Source organism: Anser brachyrhynchus (genome assembly GCF_964034855.1).
Source record: "Anser brachyrhynchus genome assembly, chromosome: 7".
NCBI classification, from domain to species: domain Eukaryota; kingdom Metazoa; phylum Chordata; class Aves; order Anseriformes; family Anatidae; genus Anser; species Anser brachyrhynchus.
In genome coordinates, this window is record NC_137701.1 from 4650267 (window position 1) to 4670954 (window position 20688).

At 39.4% G+C, this 20688-nt stretch overlaps 1 protein-coding gene and 1 long non-coding RNA gene across 3 annotated transcripts in view; one reads left to right on the top strand and one right to left on the bottom strand.

The window, feature by feature from the left end:
- Positions 1–20688, top strand: part of TMEFF2 (transmembrane protein with EGF like and two follistatin like domains 2) — a 329406-nt gene that overhangs the window by 58074 nt on the left and 250644 nt on the right. The gene's annotated exons all lie outside the window — the stretch shown is intronic.
- On the bottom strand, positions 307–18780 carry LOC308197812. 2 transcript variants are annotated; one of them, XR_013953298.1, is made up of 3 exons: positions 18652–18780; positions 6656–6811; positions 307–623 (listed from the first exon to the last, which is right to left on the bottom strand). It is a non-coding gene; the product is annotated as an uncharacterized lncRNA (long non-coding RNA). The 2 variants fall into 2 exon arrangements; XR_013953299.1 differs by having other exon boundaries at positions 6651–6811.

A 20688-nucleotide genomic window follows, 5' to 3' on the forward strand; every position in this document is an offset into this window, starting at 1 on the left:
GTTAGAGTATGGAGCCTGTTACAAGTAACGCTGTGGCTGCTGTTTTCCCAGTCTAATAGATAGCTTATAGAGAGCAAAATATTTGTTGACTGGTTGAAGCAGCTTTCTTATCCCAGCCCTCCAACTGCAGAGGAACACTAAGAGGCCAACTGGGACCTAGAATTTGAGCCTTGCTTTTGATATTTGTACTAAATGTATTTTCCTGTGTCTACACCTTCATCACAGTTAGTGAGGTAGAGCCAACCACATGGGGATTAAGCTATTTCTTTCTTTTGATACCATGCTGTTTACAAACCACTCTCTAGCAGCGTATTGTACAGCTACAATTATAAGAACTGAGCATAATTGAAACACTGGTGAAATTAAGTGGAACAAAAAAAAAGTTAATCTGTATCTCCCTCTTTAATGCAGAGCTTTTATTTATTCCCAATGTATTTACTGCCGATTGTCCAGCAGTATCAGAAGGACAGTGGCATGATGGTTATACGATGCTGAAGCTCCAGGTAGCATTGGTGATGGTGGTGACATTTTGTGGTGGTGGCTGGCATTGTTGGATGTGGGTGCTGCCAATGAAGCTGCTGCAGTGGGGCAGGAGCTGGATGAGACCCAACGATAGGCTGGTGCTGGGGAGAGATGAGATGAACAGAAATCAATGCAACAGCTCTGTTCTGTGATTTGGCTTATTATGCTCTCCGCTGCCTGGTCTGAAAGGTTGGGTTTGATCGATTAATTAGAGCGCTGCACGATCAAACGTATGTCACTTGACAGCCTGTGTCAGCAGACTCAGTATTTGGTGACTTTGGGGAAAGGGGTGGTGGATTCCACCACGTGGTTTGGCTTCCACGTGATGCTGAGACCAACAGGCGAATCATTTCAGGTTCGATAACCAGTGCAGAGCTAAGTCAGGCCTGGCAGGCAGGATGGGCAGCCAAGGGGGTTGTGCTGATTTTGCAGGGATGTACTTACAACGTGACACTGCAGTGATGGAGGGGAAATAAAGCTGGTACCTGACAGAGCTTCCCAGGGAGGATTGTCACATTGCATGCATTTACCTGGCTGTATGTGCACATAGAGAAGGCAGAAGCAGATCTTATTAGTTCTGAGAAGTTTGATCAGGATGGGAAAATCTATGTTGACACCAAAAGGCAGATCATTTTTTGGTGGTGGCACAATTAGGTGGTTAGCTGTTTTTTGGCAAGCAGCTGGTTCTTTGCTCTAAATTTCAAGGTTGCCCAAGCAGAGGTATTCTAATAGCACCAGTTGTAATGTAATCTGTTTGTTCATCTCTTCCCATCGGAAGGGAGGAAGTGGGTGACTGCAGGCCTGCTTTCCTTCTGTCCTTTGGGGCTAGCAAGGGCCTGTGGTGGAGCAGCCTGTGGCCAGTTCCTCACATCCAGCTGCTGGGAAGGCGCAGTGCTCTTGCTGGTCCCCAGCCCCTGCCCTGTGCACCAGCTCTTCCTCCAACAGTGAATTGTCATGTCATTAACCAACACCCCTCTTTCTGTGGGAAAGGTGATCACTTGTCCCCTTCCTGCTTAAGAAAAAAGAGCAGTTTTTCCCTGCAAGCAATTTTCTTAAACCTTTTTCTTAATTGTCTTAATTAAGCACCTGAAGCTTTAAGATGCTTTTCCAAACTGAAAGCTACTTACTGGAAAATGGTTTGTGGAACAACTGAAGAGGACTTTGCTAAATCTTCATTAAATGTACATCAAAAAGATCAGTGCCTTAGAGTCCCAAAGGGTGCATACTGCAGATTTCCTCCCCTCTTACTCAAGCTCAGCTGAGACAAGGAGGTTACCAAGAATTTACACATCTTTGCGGATCCTAGACTAAGTAGCAACAACTGCTATTCCATCTCTCCCTCAGCTCTCCACTTGGAGCCTGCTATAATCCAAGCCAGTAACAAATCAAGAATCATAAGCATGGCTACGGTAAGGTTCGTTTCCTCAGCTCTTAAAATTAATGAGGGAAGACTTTAAGACCTCATTAGTTGCTTGTCTTTATTGGCTGGGATTGTACCACTGTGTTGGGAGATACTACCTGTCTGATGGTATTTGAAAGCTTTTCTGCAAGCTGTGCATTGGTTGTCTAAAGACATCTGTCTCATAGCCCCATCCCTCCAAAATCAGACCAGGAATTTCACTGATCTATGAATGTTCAGGTGCGTAGGTGTGCTATCCCTCCCTGCCAGCAGTGCAAATGGGAACAGCTTGCATAGCTGTGGATGTGCTTACAGTCCCCCACAATTTTGAGTGATAATGAAACCAAACTGGAAATTGTTTCCTAATCTCTCAGCTCATTTTTATTGGTGAGCTCTGCAGATCACAATGGGGTCAAACTGGGTACTTTCTCAAAACAGGCCTATTTAAAGCAGACATAGTACATGAAGTTGTAGTTACTGGAAAGTTAAGACAGGTCAGATAATTTCAACTCTTGTTATGACTGCTTTTCATAGGAATTTGTTGTTCTCCCTCACTTGTAAACAAGCACAGAAGCACGCATTACCACTGAATCATCTTTCTGATGTTTCATGCAGACAGTGTCTTGTGTTAAGATCTGCCTGACTGTTTTTAATGAGAACTAGAAGTAAATATATTTGCATATCATTCCAATCTTGTCCTGTTTGAAGTGCAGAGCGACAAAAAAATTGTGCATGTCTTTGACCATGAGAGTTAGCTTAATTTTGCAGTCTGAGGGTTAAGAAATCCCCTTATTTATGTAAATAGTAACTTGCACCATTTTCAGGTTTGTCCAGTAGTCAATTCTTAATCCATTTAAAATGTGTTCTACTGATACGGTGCTAATCTTCTACTCAGAATGTCATGGTATGCGTAGTCAAGTGATTTAGAAAAGTCTACATTACATCTACATAGTAAAATTCATCACATGAATATAATCTCTAAAAAGAACAATCATGGTAATGTTCAAACACTGATAGTTTCTGTTTTAATACAGATACTTACACTTCAGGTGAACTTTAAAAGTTTTAATTTTTTTTGTGTGTGTGTGTATCAGATATTGCTAGTATAGCTTTCAGAGGGGAAGAAAAAGTGGTCTTATTTCTTTCAAATTGTGTTTGGGAAATTGCTAGAACATCTCATTTTCACTTTTATAAAAAGCTAGTCTCGACAAAATGTTTCTGGCTTGGAAGATGGAGGATTTGTATAAGATCAAAACAATATATTTTTGAGAGGTAATATCATAAAAATTCATATTTCTCTGCTTCATTCGGCTTCAAGACTAAATAACTGAAATGGAACTAGACTCTAAATTATAACCGTGAAACTGTCTAGCTCTTTTTCTGTACTAAAGACTATTTATATGACCCTTGTGCTCTGAAATATAAAACAGCCTCCTTTACATGTGAGACAATAATTAAAAGGAAGGAAGCCAACATCTAGACCTCTTAGCTCTTTATTCAGCAGCTAGCTCAGCATTCCCACCAGAGGTGTACAAAGCATTACCTTTGACAAATCAAGCAAAAGCAGCTCTTGAAGATTATCTATCTGATGGTAAAAACACATTCACATGCTCTGTAACACAGCACAAGTCTGGCAGGTACAAGAGAAAACACAGTCAGCTCGTTAAGAGGTTGTTGCAAGTCATAAATACATACTAATATGATGCCTTTGTTCCAGCTCTGTTTATTTTTCTTGTAGAATATAGACATTTTAGTTAAAATTGGAAGCTTATGACATTTAATTTTTCCTCTGGTTTGTAAAGCTGAGTACGTGAAGTAGTATCATATGTTGAGTGAACAGCATCCTACTGAGGACACAACGCTCTGACTTCACAAACTGTATTGCAGAGGATGTTGTCTTTGTCACTGCTGTACTGTAGGAACTGTTATATTCTTTAAACTGTGTTCAGGTGGCTTTATGGCCAGTCTTCCTCTAGCTTTTCCTATGACAGTTCAGCAATAACCTTGCCATCAGCCGAGGCGAGCAAACAGCAATTTTGCCTTATCAGCTCATCTGAAATATATACCAGGTTCACATCATAGTATATTCTGAAATCCCAATTCCCAGGCCTCCACACTGAAGAGTGTGACTAAATCAGGCTATTGCTGTCACCTGCCCTGACAGCGTGGCTCTTCAGGGTGGCTCAAGTGCCCCCAGGCTTGCGGTTGTCATGTGCTGTTAATGTTCATCTGAGTATCTGTGAACAGACTCTTAGGGAAGGACTGGTTAACATGATTAATAGCAGTTTGTTTAATGGACAGGAAAAGGGGATGCTATGCAACCAGGACTTTTGCTTGGTTTTCCACCAGAACTCATACACGTGAAAATATCTCAGTATCCGTTATAGTTCCAAGAACAAGAAAGCTGAAGCTTAGTCACGTACTAAGCGTGGTTGAAGGTTGAAGGGATCTCTAAGATTGAGATTAATGTTAGAGTTCTGAGAAGGAGAAATCCAAGCCGTCTGGTGGGAATGGGGCTCAGAAAGCTTCCCAAAGCAAAGGAGGGCCAGCTACAAGGATTGGCATCTGCACAGTCCTTACCCATGGTATTGGGGTGGCTCAAGGCAGAACTCACAGCCTAGGGTTAGGTTTAGGTCGCTCTGGCTCTGTTGTTTATTTAAAGTAGCAAAAAACCTGTGACAATGAAATTTCAGGTGAAAGAGGTAAGAACCTATTGCAAGTTTTCTAGGTACGAATTTGTGATAACAATAAATGTACCGAGGTCAGAGACTTCAGGAGTTGTATGGTTTTCCCAGTGCAAAAAATAAGCATGACAGCACTGCGCTGTCACAGCAGAATTTTGGCTTCTGGTTATCCATCTGTATTCTTAGAAACTAGTAACTCTTGCTTAGCGTAATTCTCAGTGTCTATAATTAGCATGAGGTAGCTTGTGAAATTACTATTTTAATAATACTAAATTAGATTTAATTTTTGCAATAAAAATGTATGCATTGCAAGTTCATTGAAGTGTTTCCCTGCATTGATCAGAATAATATAGCACTGTGTACCTATAAAGAAACACCAAGTGAGTTTTGACATTGTGTTGTACATATTTCTAAAACTGTCTGTAAATCCATTTGAGGTGGTTTTGTTCATATGCAGATGATATATTCCAGGTTGAGAACCTACCATCAGTCTGGCCTCTCTCTGATAGAGACCCTCCACCATCAGCAGTCTCAGTACAAATGTCAGCACAGAGTGGTTTATAGGAACGGATGCTGTGAGTGACAATGTTTGGGAAGACGATAACATCTGGAATCGCTGCAGCTAAAGTTGAGAGGTTTTGGGGGGTGTAAAGATCTTTAAATTCCTGATTTTTGAATGTCGTGATATTGTGCTAGCTAAAAAAAATAATCCTGTAACACCTGTCTCCACCTTTATATCTGTAAATCCTGTCTGCACCTTTCTGTAACTGCCCTTCTGTAACCTACTTCACTTAGAACAATTGGTAAAGCACTTATTTCCATAATGATTATGCAGAGAACTACATAAAACCCTAGAGTTACAGCTAAGGACTTATAATAGTCCTTTCAATTATAAAAGAGGAGAAAATAGGGGACTTTATTAATTGAAGATGACAGGCTCTGTTCTGTTTCCTCTTCTGTAAAGTTTCAAAGCTTCTTTGAAACAAATGCAGAACTTAATTGTATAGGAACAGTGTTATCTAGTGTGCACCATATCAAAAATGCTCATTCATTTGGGATTGTGTTGTGATGTAGTCAGAAGAAGCAGCCCCTCAAAAAAGCTCTAGAGATCGAGAAATGAGGTGGGTGATGGGAAGAACTCATTGAATTATTCAGAGTCAAGAACAGCAATGTATGCAGGTGCATAACTTACTTTGTAACCTTTAGCTTCTGTTTCATATCTCTTTCTCAAGTAAAGAAAAAGTATCACTTATGCAGTAACTAATCACTTTGACATGAGAGTTTCCTGATTATGGAAGTTTCGCAGAAAAACAAAAGCACTCTATCTGCTCTTCTTTGCACAGCCTTCATCATCTTTACTGAATACCTATAAAACATTTTACACAGAAGTTTTACATTTCATATGTTATAAAAACAAATATATAAAAACCTATGTTTGAGACTGCAGGTAAAGGGAGAGCTGGTCTTTAAGTGCTTGAACTGAGAGTAGCTCACTCTGATATTTAGATCTTCTAAAGACTTGTATTTATCCTGAATGGAGCTCCCCTTCATCTTGGTACAAATATCTTTTAAGATTTATTTTAATGTTTACATCTAAAATCTGTTTCCTGTTCTCTCTGTGGTTTGTGAAGGAAAAAAAAAAAAAGTTAAGGAGTAAATACAAACATGAGCAGAAGTCACTGCCTTGTTCTGTATCTCTTACTGATGGCAAGATTGCCTATGTATTTCCTAGTTGAGCAAATCCGAATTTTTAAAATTTTATTTGCACAGTGCCCCAGCTGCTGCAGAACAGTCCCAGTATAAGAAATCCCTGCCCCTTGCAGAATCCCTCTGCAGGAGGCTGGGGCGGCCAACACCGCCTGACTCAAACCTGGACCCTTCACCAACACCCTCTACCTCAGGCACCACTCACAAAAGGCTGGCTTCTGTGACATCAGTAACTTAATTCTCTGTGTGTGATTAGTTCATAACAGCACACTTGCTGTAAGAGTAGGACAGATGCAAAGAAACAAAAAAAAAAAAGTTTGCTGTCAGCAGATCTATACCTTACCTGGTGAGGGATGTGCCCGCTCTCTTCTTGCATCCATGCAGGTCTGGCCTCTGGCCCTCTACTGCTGGCAGGAGGAAATTACACAAACGGCACAGGGATGAGAAACTCCTCTCAACTCGCAGGGATTTCATTCCAAAAAGCAGCTGAGAAGCATGTCTAAATGAGAAAGACAATTCTAAGTTAGGAAACGTATCCCATCTGTGATGCTGAGTGAGATTTACCCGTGAGCTTCACAATTAAAATTAGTAAAATTAAAATACTGCTCCTATTTGCAACCCTGTGGAATGAACACACATTCATTGAAACTGTCTGCAGGGGAAAAGCTAAATAACCTCATATCAAGTTAAGTGAAAACATCTCTGAAAATTCAGTTTCATGGCAGAGAGAATTGATTCATAGCTGTAATTTAATCAGATGAGAAGAGTATGGTAAGCACATAACCTAAAAATGACATCTAAAGTTAAGCCAGTTACGAAGGAATTGGAATAATCAATATAGCCAAACCAGTAAGGAATAAATCAATTTGCAGCCATGTGAATTAATTTCTACCACTTTGCAAATGCTAGTGTGTTTTGAATTGGGGATTCAAAGACTTTATTTGAGGGTAACAGCCCCCCTGTAATTACACAGATTCACGTATATTTTTATTCTACAAGTGCTGGTTAATTTTCATTCTTAAGTTTCTGGTTTATCTATACAAAAAAGACCAGAGGGAGGAAGAGGAAGATGATCCTGTGTGTCACTGACCATTCTCATCCTCCTCTGACAAGGAATCAAGAGTGTGTCTTAATTCAGCCAACTAAAGGATTCTGTGAAAATTGTTGATACTTTAGCTTATCGGAGCCTATATGGTAAAGAAATTGTTACTGTTCCATTATTCAGACAATGGTGTTTCTGTAAGAGCATGCATAGTGTCAGTGGAATTACTCCTGGCTATGAAGTCACTTAGCCCCTTGCTCAGTATTTGGTCTGTTTTATTTTCTAAATTACAAAGCTTGTAATGAACACTTTTAAATTGGAATGCTATGCCTCCTGGCCTGTTAGCTAACCATTTGCTTTCTGAAGTCTATATTTAGTCAAAAACTCTGACAAAAAAAGCATTAACAAGTAGCTTAGCTCTTGTACCTGTATCATACTGAGCAAGTTCCCAGACTACTGCAAGAGCCCTGAGCCAGCTTTCCAAGGTGATGAAAAAGAGATTTCCCAGGGATCAGAAGAGACAGGCAGAGTTTAGTGATACCCAAGGTTATTCAGTTCACTAAAATCAGACCTGTAAACAAGAACCTGATACAGAAAGAGACAGTCAACCTGGAGAGATTTGGTTATGAACTGTATTTCCTTCTCCTTTGGCCAATTCTGATATTCCCATTGAAAAAATGAAACACTCTAATATGTGATAGTGCTTTCATACTCAATTCAAATTAAGCTTTTTTGAGCTCTAGGTCACCTTTGGAGGCCGCTCCGTAAGGAAAAGTAGTGCCTGAAAATTTGGGCTTTCTTTTTTTCAGATGGGTGATTAGAATTTTCTATTGCTGCACAGCTAAGTGCAGCAAATAGTTGAAGATACATCATATGATAGGAAATTCTTTTGATCTGTTGTGGTTTTCGGTGGTGGTGGTGGTGTTTTTTTCTTGCTAGAAATCACTGGGAGGTGTAGAAATAGCAACCTGGGAAAATCAAGACTTTGAGGATGCCCTGGTTGGCTATATAAGCAATGTGGCTTATAGCTGTGTCCAAAGAATGATGGACATGAAATTAAACAACATGTGTAAGAAACAAATGCATGGCACTGGGTTGTGGTACTGTGAACCGAACACATATTTGTGTTCTTTTTGGGGTAAATGGAAGCTTTCAAGTCAGACTTTCTGACATCAGATTCAGTCTGTACTGCTACCAATAACTCTGAGCAAGTTTTTGAAGGTGAAGTTTTTGAGCCGAGACTTTCATTGCATAAAACAAAAATGATTCCTAGAGGTGGTTCTTTTTGATTTGTGATACTTGCAGGAATCTTTAAAATACCTGGAAGTTAGACAAGAAACAGCCTATAACATAAAAACGTTGCAGTTATCTGTGCAGTAACACAGATACTGTGCTTATCTCCCTGGCAAAGATAGTCTGTTTGCCATTAGTTTAACTGTTTAGATCACCTAATCCCATTTCTATTTTGGGTGTCCTAAGGAAAACAGTTCTGATGAATGAACTGGGTTTGTTAATAACTGTGCCAGAATTTAGGTCTAGTGTATAGTAGATGAGTGCAGACTATCCAGAGCATGATACTAGAGTGTCGCACAGTATTGCACCTGTGTAACTGTTTCACTTGTGTAGTAATTTGTCCAAATATCTCAGTAGTTTGATTTTTTTTTTAAGTTAATTCTCTTTAAATGTGTAAAAGTGCCTCATAAATTATAGCTGCGGCAAAATAAGAACTGCTGAGTTAATGAAGATGTGGGAAAATAACTGAGCTAACAACTGTGAGACATTTCGTGCCGTAGCCCTTGATTATAAAATTCTAACTGAACTCTCTGCATCTCTGCTGGCCAGTCACTCCCGTCTTTTTCTCCTTCATGCAGAATATTTACATTTCCAGCTTTTTCTTAGGTTTGTATGGCTGAACTACAGCCTTTCAAGCTTTCAAATACCAGAAGTCAAAGCTTGTTTTTCAGCACACTGATGAACTTATTTCAAGGAACAAGGTTATTGAATGTAAGCAAATAAATGTCAGAAAAATCAATTTCCTTTTGTTGGTCAACTATTAGTCGTCATTTAGAAGTGCTTGATTAACAGAGAAGAGGAAACACTGCTGATGTTAATTTGGACAGATCAGTGTGTCTTTCTGTGCTTTTCACAAGTATTAATGAAAGTAGAAAAGAGCTGTGTTATGTTCTGGGGCACCCCACTTCAAACAAATGGGTAAAGCTCCCTGTTACGGTTGTGTTCAGACATTGTAACCTCGATTGGTTTCTTTTAGAGCTGCAAACTCACTATTGCCTTACGGACAAGCATGTCGTATAATGCGCCATTATAGACAGACCTCGCTCTCTTTGCCACAGGCACGTGATCTCTCTTGTGTGAGCAATGCCACGGACAGCCAGCCAGGTTATTTTGTATTGGCTCAGCGATCAGTCTGGGTCTGGCAGGTGCAGCACCAGGCAAACACGACTAAGTGGTTTTCAGATCCAACTGTGGCCCTGGAGCAGGCTCCATGTTTCCCCACCCGAACCTGGCATCGTGCGCAGGTGGGTCCGGGCTGGGTTCCCAGCGCCAGGCAAGAGCAGGAGCATGGTGGGTGATGGAGAGCTGGCCTCTCCGCAGAGCTCGCCCGGGTTCAGCGGCGCTCGTTGGCCTAGATTCGGTGCCAGCCTCGCTGGATGTGCACCAAGTCATGCCTTCATGCCTCCCAGAGCTGTGAGCAGAGGGTAGAGACTCCTGGACTGCCTGCCTTTCGCCATTACTCAGAGTCCCGGATAACAGATCTGCCCATCCTTCAAAGGACGCACAAGATTTACAGGACAGTAATACCGGCAATCCTTCTGTGAGGATGTGAAACGTTAATGACATACAGGAGGCAAACCCAGGCATGAGAGAAATAGTGCTAGAAATTCCCAGTGTTTGTGGGGATAGTGAAATTTTGTGGTGCATCATCTGTGTGTGCTTTGGCCAAAAGGTTAGACTAGATGGCTTCTGGGGGGTTTCTTCAATCCCACATGATTTTATAGCTGAAACTCAAGGACTGTTAGCAGCACCTCTGTTCAGATACAACATTTATTCTTGCATGTTTCATATCGAACATATGCTGCTGATTATTTGCACAGGTCATTGTTCTCACCTCTCAGAATAGGTAGCCACGAGTTATTGCAGTGGGTATTACCGGCACTCTGGTTTTATCAAATTCTTCGGTCTTTTACACAGGTGTATTGATACTCTTGGTGTGTAGCTCTCGTTGCAGGATTTTTTGTCATCAGCTCATGCAACTTCTCTGATTCCCACCAGTTAGCGTTGGCAAACCATGCTCTGTAATTCAGATTCAAGTTGTAGATGGCATGTGAACACCCAGGTAACTGTAATGTGGCAGCTTACAGCTTGGCAAGAGCTGAAGTTTCCCTCTCGGGAGGTGACTGAAGGATGTTTTAAGTGCTACCTAGCAGAAAGCAAAATACTGATTGGTCACAAGTTCTCTGACAGCTGACAGGCAAAAAATAGCGTGCCAGGGTAGAAGTGATGTATTTTGAACAGTGATGACATGTTGAGTTAGAACATAAGGCAAACAGAATAACAACAGATTGATTGAGAGGATGAGTGGAAATGTGAAATTTGTGTGAGGATGAGTGTTGTAAAGTGGCCTTGATCGCATGCCCGATATATTTCATTGCTATCTCTGCAGGCCTGCTGCCATTTTCTTCAGGTAGGAAAAAATATGCATGAAAGATATTCAGTTTTCACTTTTAGCAGTCATACTGCAGCAGCATCACTAAAAGTAAAAAACCCAAAATGTTTGAAAATGTGAAACTTCCTGTAAGAACTGGGCGGGGGAGGGAATCTCTTCCTTCATCGGAGATTGAAAAAGAAATTAATCCAAAGTCAAGGATCTGCTATTTGCTTGCAAGCAAGCCCATCTGGGTCAAAGCAATGCAACACATCCATGTTTTATATCTCTATGAGACAGAGCTTCCGACTGGAGCAGATTTTCCCTCTGTGTCTGACAGTTTGCTTGATATCTGTTGAGCTAGGCCACAGTTCCACCGAAAAATGATCATTAGGATAGAACAGTAGGAGCAGAAGGCTCGTGACCTCCTGGGATTAGGATGAGTTTGATAACCTAGGATGAATATTATCAGATCTAGCCAGGCTTTTCCCAAGAACAATTCCTAAAGTGCTATTTCAGTAGCAAACTTACTGATACATATGTTTCTAGGTTTAACTTACACTTCAAAGGTCTATTCTTTATGTTCAAAGCCAGGTCAAAACTTTGAAGATCCAGAAGAGGTTGGTGTTGATGGCACCTTTCATTTAAATGGAAAGTTGTGTGTACGATCCCTACGGTTCCAAAATCTTGCTGACTGCGTAGTGCGGGAGCTATGTCAGTAGCTATTTACAGTATGCACATGGGTCAAAATTAAGCAACAGTAGTTTATCAGAGAGATTAATCTAGGAACTTATGTTTTTAAATGAAAGGTTTATATAGAAATTTCCCCTGCTGTTTTGTTGTTGGTGTTTTTTTCCTCTCTTTGTGTGTTTGGGTCTCCAGGCAAATCAATAGTGCTCCTTTAGTATGGCCTTCTACTGATTTTATTAGGCTGTTTTGCTACTGGCTTCCAATCTCTTGGCTCTTTCCTTTTGGCAGGCCGTGTCATAAACTGTCATTGCAGAATCCTGTTCTCAGTATCATGCAATTAACACCAGTCTTCGCAAGGAGTGAATGAGGTCAGGTTTATCTGTCAAAACAGCGCCTTGCTTTCCAGGCCAGCTGGTAGACATGAGCAGCCCACGGCTCTGCAGCCCACCTGTCTCCCATCAAAGACCATGTGCTTGATCATCCTGCTGCTGTCGCCCTGCCATGCCGCAGACTTCAGTGCAGAGATGGCCCCGCCACGCACAGCGCTGCAGGTCTTATGTCCACACATGGCATCTTTATAAAACAAAAACCCACCAAGGCTGGAATTGTATTCAAACTGTGGAAAAGGTCAAACCACAGGAAGAAACTATCCCTAATCTTGTTTACCCGTGGACAAGCCAAGGCACAGACAACCACCCTTTCTTTGCCATCTAAAAGGCAAATCACAGTATCGAAGCAGGAGTCCAGTTTGGTGTTCTGTCTTTACAGGGAATACCAGCATAAAGATCTCGTGTCTTTGTGTATCTGGGAGATACATACATATACACCTCTCTATATATACAAATTAGTTTTCCCAGGAAGAAATCCCAATTGAAATGACCTGGCTCTGGGTCAGGTTCTAAACAAGCCAGCAGAGAAACAGGGATGTTGACTATGGAAAGCATTTTGTGCTTAACAACTATTGAACACTGAACTTAATATTAATCGTGTTATGGCAAAACACACCATGTGCTGTAGTGTACTGGATAGATCTCATGAAAAATTCATCTGCAAACATTCCTGGGCTCTGCAGAAAAAAATAGCCCAAGAGAATATTTCTCATAAGAAAATTATCTAGTTTAAGAATTTAAAAAAATAAAAAAATAAAAAAAAACTTTACATTACTGTTACCCACTTCCATGATGACCGTGGGAAAAAAAAGTGAAGAATAGCTATACAGGAAAAAAAAAGACAAATACTTGAAATCCATTTCTCCATGAAAAATATAGGAGAACAACTAGGACAAAGGTACTTTCTATGATGCCACCACAAATAATGCTTCCAGTGTGCTTAAGATGCAAATGCGTTACACTGGGTGCTATGTGCTTCAGAATAATTTCTTATTTATCACATTTTGCATAGTGACTTTAATTATGTCTTACTGAAAACATCGATTTGCCGTAAACTGCAGTATATTTCTTATTACTATTTTGCTGTTTTCATAGCTCCAGAGTATAAATACAGTGAAATGTTTGTTAGGAGATATTGAACACTATAAGAATGTCTCGGTTCTGCTTTTGAAAACTGTCAATTAACAAGAGTTCTAATTAAGAAAAAGGGAAAAGAAAAAAATGCAATTAAAATTGAGGCACTCCATAAATTGTCTTTTTTGCTTTTCAAATATGTACAGTTTTTGCAATATAGCAAAACAATGAAGCTTTAAAAATACAACATGCCAGAAAGAGATTCTAAATCCTATCTAGAACGTTATAAACATGTAATTAAAAAAGAAAGTGATAAAATAACTAATTGTGGATTTAGTCATAAAATAACTACATACAACTTAATCAAAAAAATCTGTGGTATTCTCTCTGTTTTATGGAATTTAATTTTCTACTAATTCAGTTAGCTGACTGCATACCCTGTACCCTAACATCAAATTCAGTGAAGATAAACTATGTATACAACTTGGCCAAACCAAGACAGAACACTTTTGACATAATGTTTTTAACTTTATATGGGATCTTTGAACATTGCAAACTGACCTAGCTCAAGTTAGTGGTGCTGGGATTTAGCAGGGAAGAATCTGAAGAGGAGATGTTCATAGACTTTCAGATTGACTTTTTTTTTTTAATTGGAGAATAAAAAAGACCAAAAATATTCCTATGAGCTCTTCAGCAGTCCCAGGATTTCTATCAAAAAGTACATACATTTGAATAAAGCCATCCAACTCTACAATAAGAGACTGAGTTTATGTGCTACTTGACCTGCTTTCTGGAACCCAGATACTGCACCTCCGAAACATGCTAATCATCACTTGTTTGTTTAAGGATCAGTTTCCCTCAGGTTCTTTCCTTATGGATGCCCCCTTTTCAATAAACAGCATTGTGTTGGGAAGGCCGGTATTGGTGGTACTTACTCAGTTAGTAATGTGCCCTGAGTAACAACCACCTGTAACTCATTCTTGTTGTCATTCAAATGTTAACAGGGCTGCAAAAATTAACTTTTACTGGAGAGGGGTGATTTCCCCAGAGTATGAGATGAGTAATTACACTGGTGAAGAGCTGTTTAACTCTTTCTTCATTAAAGAATAAAAACAACTCCTAAAAGAAAAAAAAAACGTCGAAGAATTTTGGGATTTCCCCAGTATGGATCAGAAGAGATTCTTTTCTTTACACACTGAAATTTTTATAACTCAAGAAAGCCATTTTGTGACCAGGTCCAGTCTGAATCAGTATTTTCTCCAGCTGTTCACTCCACGGTCCATTTTCTCCACGCACAATTTAACTCATATTGAGCTCCATTAGTCTCTCCCTACATGGTTAGTAACATGCCCGTTTTCAGTTCATTGATACCTATGTCTGTGGCTGTCCCTAGTTTGGTGTGTTATGTATATGTAATACTGCACCCTTTGCAAAGCTGAATAACTGCTTGGTAGGAGGGACATAAATAAGGTGAGCTCTAAAGTTGAACTGGGAGCAGGAATCTTGCCTCTGTGTCTTCAGATGGTGTTTTGAAGTCTGTACCTGCCTGTATGAAAGTAAAGCAAGTCTGTAGTCACAGAAGAAAGTAAATAAAGGGGAGGGATGCAGTGTGATTATCTAGATTTTAAAAGGAAAAAAAAAAAAAAGGCAAGACCAAATCATTGTTTTCTAACAGAAGTATAGATACAAAGAGCCAGACCAGCCAAAGATGTGGAAGAGGACAGTGACTGGTAAGAGATTAAAAGAGCTGGGAAGAAGGGAGCAGATTAAGGATTCGGCAGACAGGAGAATGACAGACACTTCTTGAACTGAAGGTGGAAGCAAAGGTGTGTTGCTGGCTGGGGATTTCAGGAACTACATTGGTACAGACTAAAGGTAACTCCATACCAGAAAGAGAGAGCATCCTCAGCTTACCCTGTCAAAGCATTGCAACAAGCAATTGGACAAATTCCCTTGGTTTACACCTGGTGAAGTAGGAGAGATTGGCAAGGTGAAGTAGAAGAGATGGGGCAAAAGGTATGTTAATGAATCTGGGATGGGATCCAGTGAAGTGGTGAGGACCTACAGTAAGATATGGAAATGTCAAAATAGAAAAGCAAAAGGAAAGAGGAATGATCGAGAAGTAGAAGAATATTTCAGAAACATAATGGATCCTGGTAAAAAGATGGCACAGCACAGACTTGAAGCCATGTGTAGTTGTTTTAGGGGAGGGAAATGAAGGCAAAACAAGATGGTAATAAGCAATTACTGAGAATTTAATTCCATTCTATGTTTCTTCTACACTTCAAAATGATGATAAAACACACAAGGCAAATCAGTGGAGGAGAAAGTCAATTACAGTAGCAAATCAATTAGGGTAAAGAGTCAAACCAATCAAAATTGCAAGGTAGCTAATGAAGGACAATTAACAACAATGAGTGGATCCAGTGCTGCTCAGATTCAAAAATGAAAGGAAGACACAGAAGTGACATCAAGTTTTAGAGGCTACAGAAGGTGCCCTATTCCAAGGGAAAATATGCTGTGGGGCTGAACAATTTGTATTCAGTAGGCTTTAATAGCCAACTTCAGGATGTACTAGGGTGAGGGAAAAATGACTTTATAAGCTCGTATTTCTCTACTGATATTTACTGTTAGAGTAATAGTGAGAGTCTAGCATCCCACTTTATCTGTTACTAATCTGATGGCTGGCTCGAAGCCCTCCCAGTATGCCCCATTGACATCTGTGGAGTTTACTTAGACCCCAACCTTTTTGAACCAGCTATATTTAAACTGTTTAAGCCTGCTTGCCCACAGTGGAAGTTCCTTTATTTCTGAGGATTGAGAACATCCGAGATATCATAACAAGGTAGCTGTGTGCCTAAAATTATGTATCGCAAACACTCTTCAGGAAGGGAGCGGCTCCATGCACTACTGTCAGTCTTAAAAGTTATCTGACCACTCTAATATCTGAATGTGAGGAAGGAACAGCTTAGTTTAAATCTGCCTGTGTTGACTCTTGTATAAACATTTTTACATTACAGATCCTTCTTCACACATGTGAAGGACCAGTGACCTCCTTGGTAGAGGCCAGAAAAATGTTTGCTGTGGAGGAGCAGAGATTAGTAATCCAAACTGTGCTGCTAATGGTGTTGTCATCTTTTATAGATTTCCATTCAGTCTTAGCTAATACTTGACATTCTTTCTTATACCATAGCACACTTTATTCTAAATCGTCCCTACAGAGAACAGCGCTGCTTGATATACTCAGAATTAGATTGGCTAGATGATCTTAATTCAAGAAAGTACTGAATTTGTCTGTGGTTCATCTATAATGCACTAAAAGGAAAATTCCCCAGCTAGACAAGTAAATTATTAACTCATAAGTCTATGTGTTGTAATTTGTGTATAGTAATAACTTATCTTTAAGGAGGATTGAAAATGTGAATGGAGAATGTGAATTGAGTTAGAAATAATTGCTTATGTTGAAACCCGGGGATGAATTCTAAAGCTGAACCTAAAAGTTGTGGTCAAATTTTTGCCTACCCGAAGGGCTGTCTTCCAGTCATGGCCACATTGAAGCTGTTACTATTGGCACAGCAGCTGCTAGGAAGCAAGTTTTTCCTATAACGAGTTTTCCTATAACAGATTTTTTTTTTTTTTTTTTACTCTGAGTTTCCAGTCATACCATTAGCTGTATTATAGCTTCCTAAGGTTTTGCATTCTGACAGAGCTATTTCTTTAGTTGCTCTGTCCATATGCTTGATGCGGAAGTAGTCAACAGCTTAAGAGTTACTTTTAATGCACTTTACTTCTCAGAAACCCTAGCGTTTTTTAACTGAAGAATATCCATTTTATACCTAAACCCCAAAACAACTCAGCTAAAGCTGTAATCAATAATTTTACTCCATCATTAGGGTTACAGACCTGTACATAACATATTGCTGGCATGTTCAACTGTAGTTATAAGCTTGATGGCTCTGGTCTTTGCAGTTCTTTTTATATTTATTATTTTAGACTCTTAAAAATGCTTGCTCTTGTGAAATAGACATTATTTATTTGAAGTGTGTTACCTGTCTAAAGGATCCAGCAAAACCCTTTTTTAGTAGGGACGTCGTGATGTGTTGGTGTTGAGGTTCTTTTCCCTCATGGCCCTGCTGAACCGAGGCTGCTGTTGTGGATCAAGACTGTTGTTCATTTTCCTGTCTGCTCACTTAGCTAATTAAAATAACAAATCTTCACAGCTGTCTGCTTCAGATTCATCCTTATCACCATAAACTAATTAAAATAATGCAACTAGTTGCAACTCATTAAATATCAACTATACTTTTCATATAATTATAAAACTTAAAATCTTGGTACCTCTTTTCTCTTTCTTCCTTAGCTAATTATAACAGTTTTCTTAAGATGCCTACATGTTAACTTACGTTTTCCTTTGTGGGCTTTTTTTTTCCTGATATGTTCTTGCGATTATATTTTGGTAGCCTCCCACTCAGCCTTTTCCCCTGTCACGCTTAAGTTTTCTGAAGAGTGAACATCAAAAATACTCAGGGTTCCTATTCAATGTAGATGGGCACCCTGTAGAGTGCATGCTTGCCCAAAGCTTTTAAGTCTTCTTAGGGGACTGGGGAAATCACAATAGGGACTATAATTCAAGAAAGCATATAAGTGCTGGCTTAATTTTATTTCCCACTGGTAGGTTTATTCATGTGCTTTAATATGATACTGAATCAACATTGTGGTCTGTATGTAAAATTCTTTCTAAAATGAAAGAGATGGGGTTTTCTTACTATATAGAGATGAGAGATTCCCAAAATGGAAATAATGAAATTACTTTTATTGGATTTTTTGTATCCAAGGAAATGCATGTTGCCTAAAAGCTATAGGAATCCTAAAGTAATTGATTAGGCAAGCATATCTGTACTTTGACGCTGTGTTTATAAAACAGTAGGAATCCAGTGCTACTCTCTTATAAAAATAAATAAATAAATAAACTCTCCCACCAATTTTATCATGGATTTTTCCTGCACTTTAACTTGGTATTCTTCTCAGGGAGTAATGTTTCTACACACTTTTGAAGCAAGTTTAATCATTTATTTACTGCAAGACCTTCACTTTTAATTAGGTCTTTTCTGTCTTTCTTTTCTTACATGTTTCCCAAGAGAAATTTTCCTTACACTGTTCTGTGCTGAACTCTACTTCTGTTTTGGCAGACCTACTTTCAAAGGGCTCCCTTTCCTCTTCAACAGCTGACAGACATTTTCCCAGTACCAACAATTAATACCTTTCTGTTTTCTTTGTTCTATTTTTGCCCATTCACTGTTTCCCAGTTCTAAAACAGGGTCTGGCCAAAAACAGATAACAAAACTAGAAGAAAATCCAAGTTACAATTTGTTCATCCCTGGTGTTTTTCTTCAGATCTGAAATTGCTTTAAAAGCCTGAGGAAGAAGACCTACCACACCTCTGCACAGGAAAAGCAGTAAGAAGGGATCATTTTGCTTACCTCTGCAACATCCCTTCTTGCGTCTTACAGCTGCAGCTGTGAGCACACAATAATTGTATGTGCTGTTACTCCACGAAACTTTAAAATATTTGCTCAAGGAAAATACCTTGACACATACACTGATTGTCCTTCTGAACAAAGATCGCAGTGTGAATTGAGTTCTGTGTCTTGCAGTTCTTTGCTCTGTAGCCAGGCTGGGCAGGTACTTCTTCAATGATGTGCAAACAGGTGGGATGGGAGCTGCACTTCCAAATGGCCAGTTACGCAGCTACCTGCCAATTCTCTTACATAAATACCTGCTTTGTGTCCTTAGCTAAGGTAATTTGACAGCTTTCCTCTTTACAAGTGTAATTGCACATTCCTGATCATGTGAACATCCTGCTATTTTGATAACCCATGGGCATGTACATTACTAGAATCCACCAGTTTTAGCCAAACACACAGTGTGAAACATAAAATAGTATTCTGCCTTTTTTCCTTCTGGAATTTAATTCACAATAAAAGAACTGAAGTGAGTCATAAAGAATGAGGAATATATTCTAAAGGGGCAGTTCCAAACGTTCTTGCTTTATGTTCTTTATTCTTAAAAACAGTCTCTCATTTTATTCTTTTTCTGTCTTTAGCAGACTTGTTTCCGTGCTCTCCACTAAAATAAATGCCTGAGAAAGTTTAAACTGTTCAATTTATAACATTCTTTTTAAACACTGCAGGTACAAAGACAATATATCAGAAAAACACAATGAAGCAAGCATTATTATTAATGTTTTCCATGTTGCTTAAATTACAAGAAACAATCAAATCCTACAAACAACTTGCTCTCTTGCATTATGCTGCTGAGCTGCAGCAATGGTTTGCCTTTCAAAGTTATTTAATTTGTTTGAGCTTCCTGCCCATTTTTCAGTACGGTATTGTTGAGAGGACATCAAAGTTCACCTTGCTCACTCTTGACAAAATTCAAATGAAGAGAAAAACAATGATTTAAAGTAGCACCTGGGGAAATCAAAGCCTGATACTAGCAGGAAGCACACACTTGCTCCACAGTTGCTTTTTGTCAGTCGAGATATCGGTAAGCTTCAGTTAAAAGTCTGGTTTACTTATTTTCAGCAGTGAACAGGGCAGAGAAAGCTGGTCTTGAAGAGAAATGTGGAGCTTAAGGGCTCATCCAGACACCAGGCTACACTCATTCCTTCACCACAAAAAGCTGCTAAGCTATGCTTTGTTGAATGTGAACTTGAGTTCACCATCACATGACAGTTCGATCAAACACTTTTTTCCCTTTGTTGTGAAGCCAGGTGGCAAAATGTCTTCTGTGAAAACAGGACCCCTGACGACTCTGATTTTTCACTGTCAGTACAGCATTCATTAAATTCTGTGCCCAAATTAAGGTAATGCTGTTAGTTGTTGGCACATGCATGTATATATCTGATACATCAGTATAAACATAAATATTTATATAATATCAACAGTTACATTGGGATGAACTTTCAACGCATATTGAAAATTAGTATTTGACATTTTCCCTATTTCCTTTGTGTTTTATGAACTACACTGTCTTTAATTCTGCCCTTGTTTTGTCACATATTGAAAGGTGTAGCTTTTTGTTCTTTTTTTCTGGCATACGCTGACCATTGAGATGTGCAAACAAGTTAATGGGCTCATCTTCATGGCCACAAGTTATTCGCAAAGCAGTGTGCACATTCAAAACTGAAATCACCACGGAAAGCTTTACCTTGGAGAAAGATAAAGCACACCTGTCAGAGACAAGTCAACACCTTTCCACATGAGAGCTATCTTACTCATGCTTGGAGAAGATCGTGATTGCTTCCCATTTCACTGAACAAAACTGAAAACAAAAGTGTGTGCATCGCTTGCAGTTTAATTACATTTTCCACCTTTTCACCTTGATCTCAAATGACTTTCAGATTGATGGGCAATCTGGGGCAACCTGGAGTTTCTGAAGGATGGTATAGTGTAAACTTAGCACTGGCACTGCCATTTGAGAGGTTTTGTTTGTTTTGGTTCTGTTTGGTTTTTTTA